The sequence below is a fragment of the Dasypus novemcinctus genome, chromosome 13 (assembly GCF_030445035.2).
Source record: "Dasypus novemcinctus isolate mDasNov1 chromosome 13, mDasNov1.1.hap2, whole genome shotgun sequence".
NCBI lineage: Eukaryota > Metazoa > Chordata > Mammalia > Cingulata > Dasypodidae > Dasypus > Dasypus novemcinctus.
Window position 1 is genome coordinate 4,028,720 of NC_080685.1, and position 8,586 is coordinate 4,037,305.

Below are 8,586 nucleotides of genomic sequence, written 5' to 3' on the forward strand. Positions count from 1 at the left end.
GAATTCTTTTTGGTTGTAGTCATTTAGTCACTTAGTTGCATTATTTTGATGCCCCATATAAAGTGGAAATGTTGATTTATCAGGACTTCTTCCTAACAGTATCTTAACAGAAAATGTGTGGGTCTTTTCACAAAGCATTGCATAAGTCATTGTTTAAAGCACTAGTGTTCTTTCTAGGGTGCTTGTGAAAGCCAAATTTAATTTTGCTTCCCTGGTGTTATTTAGAAGGGAAGCAAACTTTATGGTATCATCCTTCCTTTCTATGGTACTGCCTGGCTATCAGAAATCCTAGAGAAATTTAAAAAGATAACTTTCATAGAAAAGTGAGAGGTGAATGAGGTAAAATGGCATTAATGGGCCCTATATTTTTAAAAGCTGTATGTATAATTGTTTCAGTATCGCCTTTATATATACTCATATGTATTTAAATGTGTCTTCACAGTTTACACTTTCACTTGTCTATGCTGGACTGGATTAAGCTTTGTTGTAATCATGACCAATATTCAGGCTACATGATCATTGTCTTAGCATATCACCAGCTAGTAATAAATGTTTAATGTACACCAAAAAAAAGTAGGAGAGGCTTTTGCTAGCCTGTATAGGCTCCCTCCCCAAGGTCCTAGGAAGTGACTCTACAACCAATTACTGTTCCAGTGCCCAGTTTGAGTAACCAGCAGGACAATCCTAACAATCCAGGTCAAGTCAAGAATCAAAGAGCAGTGGTAACACACAGCCTCCTGCCACTAAATCCCTACAAAAGAGAAAGAATGAGCAGCTGAGTAAACTACATCCTAATCAGATGCCTAGATATCAGCAAAAAATTACAAGCCATAAAAAATAATAGAAGACATGGCCCAAGAAAAGGAATATATCAAAACCACAGAAGAAATGCAGAATTTGAGAGAACTAATCAGCGAAATGTGCATGAATTTCCAAAAGTCAAATTAATGAATTCAAAGACAATATGGTCAGGAGAAAAATGACATCAAGAAGATACTGAGCAAGCCCAAAGAAGAATTTGAAATCCTGAACAGAAAATTAACAGAGCTCATGGGAATGAAAGACACAATAGGTGAGATAAAAAACACATTTGAGGCATACAACAGCAGACTCAAAATGATAAAAGAAAGAATAAGTGATACTGAAGACAGAACAACTAAATGAAAAGAGACAAAGAGAGGAAAAAATAGAGCAGGGGCTCAGAGAGTTGAATGACAACAAAAAATGCAACAATTTACATGTCATGGGAGTTCCAGAAAGAGAAGAGAAGGAAAAGGGGCAGAAAGAGTATTTGAGGAAATGATAGCTGAAAATTTCCCAACTCCCATGAAAGAAATTTATGTCCATGTCCAAGAAGCACACTGTACCCAAATCAGAATAAATCTGAATAGACCTACTCCAAGACACGTATTACTCAGAATGCCAAATGTCAAAGAAATAGAAAATTCTGAGAGCAGAAGGGAGAAGCAAACCATCATCTACACGGGATGACCAGGAATATTTAGTGCAGATTTCTCATTAGAAATGATGGAGATGAGAAGATAGTGGTATGATATAATTAGGATACTGAAAGAGAAAAACTGCCAGCTGAGAATTCTGTATCCAGCAAAATTGTCCTTCAAATATGTAGGGGAGTATAAAATATTCACAAACAGAAACTAAGAGAGTTTGTAAAAAAGAACCCACTTTGCAGGAAATATTAAAGGAAGCCTTAGAGCCTAAAAGGAAAAAAGAGGACAGACAGGCTTGGAGAAGAGTATAGAAGAAAGAATAGCAGAAAGGATAACCAGAAGAGTAAAAAGACAGATGAAAATATGATATAAGATATGAAAACCAAAGAAAGAAATGGAGGAGGTAAATAGTGCATTTACAGTAATGTCATTGAATGTGAATGGATTAAACTCCCCAATCAAATGATACAGGCTGACAGAAGGAATAAAAATACAAGAGCCATCCATAGGTTGCTTACAAAAAACTTACCTTAGACCCAGGGATACAAACTGGCTGAAAGTGAAAGGTTGGGAAAAGATAATACTCTCAAATAGTAACCAGAAAAGAACAGGGATAGTTATACTAATATCAGAGAAAGCAGACTTTAAATGCAAAAAAGTTATAAAAGATACAGAAGGCCATTATATATTAATTAAAGGGACAATCCATGAGGAAGATATAACAGCCATAAATATCTATGCACCTAACCAGGGTGCTCCAAAATACGTGAGACAAACTCTGGGAAAACTGATGGGAGAAATAGACATCTCTACAATAATTGTTGAAGACTTCAACACACCACTCACATAATTAGATAGAATAACCAGACAGAAGATCAACAAGAAAGCAGAGAAATTGAACAATATGATAAATGAGTTAGACCTAACAGACATATACAGAACACTGCATCCAAACTCAGCAGGTTACACATTCTTCTCAAGTGCCCATGGATCTTTCTCAAGGATAGACCACATGTTAGGGCACAAGGCAGGTCTTGATAAATATAAAAAGATTGAAATTATACAAAGTACCTTCTCAGATCATAGTGTAATGAAACTGGAAATCAATAATAGATGGGAAAAAAGTAAATTCACAAATGTATGGAGGCTAAACAACACACTCCTAAATGATCAGCAGGTCAAAGAAGAAATTGCAAGTGAAATCAGTAAATATTTCAAGACAAATGAAAATGACAACACAACATATCAAAACTTATGGGATACAGTGAAGGCAGACTTGAGAGGGAAATTTATAGCCCCAAATGAATATATTAAAAAAAAAGAAAGAGCTAAACTCAAAGACTTAACTGAACAGCTAGAGGAACAAGAAAAAGAATAGCAAACCAATTCCAAAGTAAGCATATGGAAAGAAATAATAAAGATTAGAGCAGAAATACATGAAATTGAGAACAACAAAAAATAGAGAAAATCAACAAAACCAAAAGCTGATTCTTTGAAAAGATCAATAAAATTGACAAACCCCTAGCTAGACTAACAGAAAAAAAAGAGAGAAGATGCAAATAAATACAATCAGAAATCAAAGGGGGTAAGTTACAACTGACTCCACAGAAATAAAAAGAATCATAAGAGGATATTATGAGAACCTGTATGCCAACAAACTAGACAACCTAGATGAATTGGACAAATTCCTAGAAATGCACAACCAACCTACACTGACACTACAAGAAATACAAAAACCTAACAAACCAATAACATTTAAGGAGATTGAATCTGTCATCAAAAATCTCTCAACAAAGAAAAGTCCAGGACCAGATGGCTTCACAGGTGAATTCTGCCAAGCACTTCAAAAAGAATTAACACCAATCCTGCTTAATTAAACTCCTCCAAAAAATTGAAGAGGAGGAGAAATTACCCAATACATTTTATGAAGCCAACATCACCCTAATACCAAAGCCAGATAAAGATACAAGAAAAGAAAATTACAGACCAATCTCCCTGATGAACATAGATCCAAAAGTTCTCAACAAAATATTTGCAATTCAAATCCGACAACATATCAAAAAACTTATCCATCATGACCAAGTGGGATTTATTCCTGGTGTGCAAGGCTGGTTCAACGTAAGAAAATCAATCAGCATAATACACCAAATTAACAAATTGAAGGAAAAAACACAGGATCACCTCAATCAGCCCAGAAAAGGCGTTCAACAAAATCCAGCATCCTTTTTTGATAAAAACACTTCAGAAGATAGGAATAGAAGGAAAATTCCTCAATATGACAAAAGGCCTATATGAAAAACCCAGAGCCAACATCATACTCAATGGGGAAAGTTTGAAAGCTTTTTCTCTAAGATTGGGAACCAGACCTATACAACTCCTAGAAGAAAACACAGGGAAACATCTTCAGGACCTTGTGTTAGGCAATGATTTCTTAGTCTTTACACCAAAAACACAAACAAAAGAAAAAGTAAATAAATTGGACCTACTTAAAATTTAGGACTCTTGTCCCTCAAAAGACTTTATCATGAAAGTAAAAGGACAACCTACGCAATGGGAGAAAATATTTGGAAACCACATTTCTGATACGGGTTTGGTTTTTTTAACTTTATTTTGTACATTCAATAGTTGAAAATGTAAACAATTAAAAACTAAAAAGAAAACACAGTTGAATAAAAACTTACATTTCTCAATTAAATGCCTGGATACCTATACATTTTTTTTTTTTAATCATTCAATATGTTACAGATATATTTGGTTCATCATCACGCAGTCATACAGTATTTGTCCTTTTGTGTCTGGCTTGCTGCACCCAATATAATATCCTCTAGGTTCATTCATGTTGTCATATGCTTTATGACTTCATTTCTTCTTACAGCTGCATAATATTCCATTATGTGAATACACCACAGTTTTTTAAAATTCATTCATCAGTTGATGGACACCTGGGTTGTTTCCAACTTTTGGCAATTGTGAATAATTCTGCTATGAATCCTGGTGTGCAGATGTCTATTTGTGTCACTGCTCTCAGTTCTTCTGGCTATATACCCAGTAGCAGTATTGCAGGGTCATGCGGCAAATCAATACTCAACTTCTTTAGGAACTGCCAAAGAGTCCTCCACAGTGGCTGTACCATTCTGCATTCCAACAACAGTGAGTAAGTGTTCCTATCTCTCCACATCCTCTCCAACACTTTCAGTTCTCTGTCTTTTCAATAGTGGCCATTCTGATAGGTGCAAAATTATATCTCATTGTAGTTTTGATTTGCTTTTCCCTAATCATTAGTGATATTGAGCATTTCTTCATGTGTTTTTTTTTTCCATTTGTATTTCTTCTTTGGACAAATGTCTATTCATGTCTTTTGACCATCATTTAAAATAAATCAGTTTTATTGATACATATTAATAAAGCATAAATCCACCCAAAATGTACAATCAATGGTTTGGTGTAATCACATTTTTGTGCATTCATCACTTCAATCATTCTTCCACTGAGTTGTTTTTTTTCCCTTTTTAAAAAATACTAACACATTTTTAAAATTAAAGTTAATAGATCACATAGAACATTACATTAAAAAAAACATAAGAGGTTCCCATATAACCCACTCCCCACTCTCCCACCGCCATCATTTTTGTAAATTGTATTTTTTTGAAGATACATACATCACAAAAAAATTATAAAAAACATAAGAGGTTCCCGTATACTCTCCATCCCCCCACCCCACTCCTCCCACACCAACAACCTCCCCCATCACTGTGGCACACTCATCGCACTTGGAGAACACATTTTGGAGCACTGCTGCACCATGTGGATAATAGTCTACCCTGTAGTTCACACTCTCCCCCAGTCCATTCAGTGGGCTACGGCAGGATATATAATGTCCAGTATCTGACCCTGCAATATCATTTAGAACAACTCCAAGCCCCGAAAATGCCCCCTTATCACATCTCTTCTTCCCTCTCCCTGCCCTCAGCAGCTACTGTGGCCACTTTCTCCACGTCAATGGTACAATTTCTTCTATTACTAGTCACAATAGTTTTATAGTAGAATATTAGTAAGTCCACTCTAATCCATATTTTATTCCTCCATTCTGTGGACCCTGGGATGGTGATGTCCACTCCACCTCTATATCAAGAGAGGGATTTGATTCCTCATGGTTGATGGTGCAATTCTCCTGCTTGCAGTTGTAGGCACTCTTGGTTCCCTGGTATGTTAGTTGACCGTCTTCACTTCCCTGTTAACTGACCTGGATAAGTCCAACGAACCAGAGAGTAGGGGTTGCAACTCTGCTGAGGCTCAGGGCCCAGCTGGCACATGGGCGGTCCAGAGATTCAAGACCCCTGAGTATGCACCATCCCTAGCACCAACCAAAGGTCCAGTAATAGTGAGTGACAGAAGAGGCAGGTATAGAAAGTTGACCATTTTTAAATTGGATCATTTTTCTTGTCATTGTTAAGCAGTAATATCTCTTTATATATCATGGATATTAAACCCTTATTAGATATGTGATTTCCAGATATTTTCTCCTATTGAGTTAGTTGCCTTTTCATCCTTTTGACAAAGTTCTGTGAGGTGCAAAAGTGTTTAATTTTCAGGAGGTCCCATTTATTTATTTTTTCTTTTGTTGCACATACTTTGGGTGTAAGGTCCAAGAAACCACCACCTACTACAAGGTCTTGGACATGTTTCCCTACATTTTCTTCTAGTAGTTTTATAGTAGCCCTGGCTTTTATATTTAGATCTTTGATCCATTTTGTGTTGATTCTTTCATAGGGAGTGAGATAAGCGTCCTCTTTCTTTCTTTTGGCTGTAGGTATCAGTTTTCCCAGGACCATTTGATGAAGAGACTGTTTTGTCCATGAACATTAGCTTAGTAAGTTTGTCAAAAACCAGTTGACTGTATAGGTGAGGGTTTATTTCTGAGTTCTTAATTCTACTCCACTGATCAATGTGTCTATCTTTATACCAGTACCATGCTCTCGTGACCTCTGTAGCTTTGTACCATGTTTCAAGGTAGGCAGTGATATTCCTCCCATGTTGCTCTTCTATTTTAGAATGCTTTTGGCTATTTGGGTGCACTGTCCCTTCCAAATAAATTTGGTAATTGCCTTTTTTAATTCTGTAAAGTAAGTTGTTGGGATTTTGATTGGCATTGCATTGAATCTATAAATCAGTTTTGGTAAGATTGATACCTTCACAATATTTGTTCTTCCAATCCATGAACACAGAATGTCTTCCCATTTATTTAGATATTTTAAAATTCTTTTAGCATTGTTTTTTTGTTTTCTGCAGAATAGGTCCTGCACTTCATTGGTTAAATTAATTCAGGGAAGTGGATGTGGCTCAACTGATAGAGCATCTGCCTACCATATGGAGGGTCCAGGGTTCGATATCCAGGGCCTCCTGACCCGTGTAGTGAGCTGGCCTACATGCAGTGCTGTCGCACCCAAGGAATGCCATGCCACGCAGGGGTGTCCCCCGCATAGGGATGCCCCATGTGCAAGGAGTGTGCCCCACAAGGAGAGCTACCCCATGTGAGAAAAGTGCAGCCTGCCCAGGAGTGGCGCTGAACACACGGAGAGTTGATGCAGCAACATGACGCAACAAAAAAGAGACACAGTTTCCTGGTGCCACCTGATAATACAAGTGGACACAGAAGAACACACAGTGAATGGACACAGAGAGCAGACAGTGGGGCAGAAGGGGAGAGAAATAAACAAAATAAGTCTTAAAAAAATTAATTCCTAGGTATTTGAGTCTTTTTGTTGCTATTGTAAATGAAAATTTCCCCTGATTTCCTCTTCTGATGGTTCAGTACTAGTGTACAAAAACATTACTAATTTTTGCACGTTGATCTTATATCCTGCCACTTTGCTGAACTAATTTATTAGCTCAAGTAGCTTTGTTGTGGATGCTTCAGGATTTTCTAAGTATGGGTCATGTCATCCACAAACAGTGGGAGTTTTACTTCCTCTTGTCCTATTTGGATGCCTTTAAATTTTTTGCTTGCCTAATTGCAGTACCTAGAACTGCTAGTACCATAGTAAGTAACGATGGTGACAGTGGGCATCCTTGTCTTGTTCCTGAAGTTAGAGGGAAAGCTCTCAACCTCTTCCCATTAAGTACGACGTTGGCTGTGTGTTTTTCATATAGGCCTTTTATCACATTGTGGAATTTTCCTTCTAATCCTATCTTTTGAAGTGTTTTCTTTCAAAAAAAGGATGCTGGATTTTGTCGAATGCCTTTTTTGCATTGATTGAGATGATCATGTGTTTTTTCCCCTTCAATTTGTTAATGTGGTGTATTACACTGATTGATTTTATTATGTTGAACCAACCTTGCATATCAGGAAAAAAATTCCCCTTGGTCATAAGTTTTTTGATATGCTGTTGGATTCAGTTTGCAAGTATTTTATTGAGAATTTTGTCATCTACATTCATTACAGTGATTGGTCTGTAATTTTCTTTTCTTGCAGTATCTTTACCTGGCTTTGGTTTTAGGGTGCCGTTGGCTTCATAAAATGTGTTGGATAATTTTCCCTCCTCTTCACTTTTTTGGAAGAGTTTTAAACAGGATTCGTGTTAATTTTTTTTGAAATGCTTGGTAGAATTCACCTTTGAAACCATCTGGTCATGGACTTTTCTTTTTGGGAGATTTTTGATGATGGATTCACTCTCCTTAAATGTATTTGGTTTGTTTAGTTCTTGTATTCTTGTAGTGTCTATGTAGGTTGTTTGTGCATTCTAGGAATTTGTCCATTTCATTTAGGGGGGTTAGTTTTTTGGCATGCAATTTTTCATAATATATTTGTATAATCCTTTTTATTTCTGTGGGGTCAGTTGAAACTTCCCCTCTTTCATTTCTGATTGTATTTATTTTCATCTTCTCTCTTTTTTTCCAGCTAGCAATTTGCCAATTTTATTGATCTTCCCAAAGAACCAGCTTTTGGTTTTGTTTATTTTCTCCATTGTTTCTGGTTTTTTTTTGTCTTTGTTCTCAATTTCATGTATTTCTGCTCTAATCTTTATTATTTCTTTCCTTCTGCTTGCTTTGGGATTGACTTACTGTTCTTTCTCTTGTTTCTCTAGTTGTCAGTTAAATCTCCGAGGTTAGTTCTTTCTTCTTTTTTAATATAAGC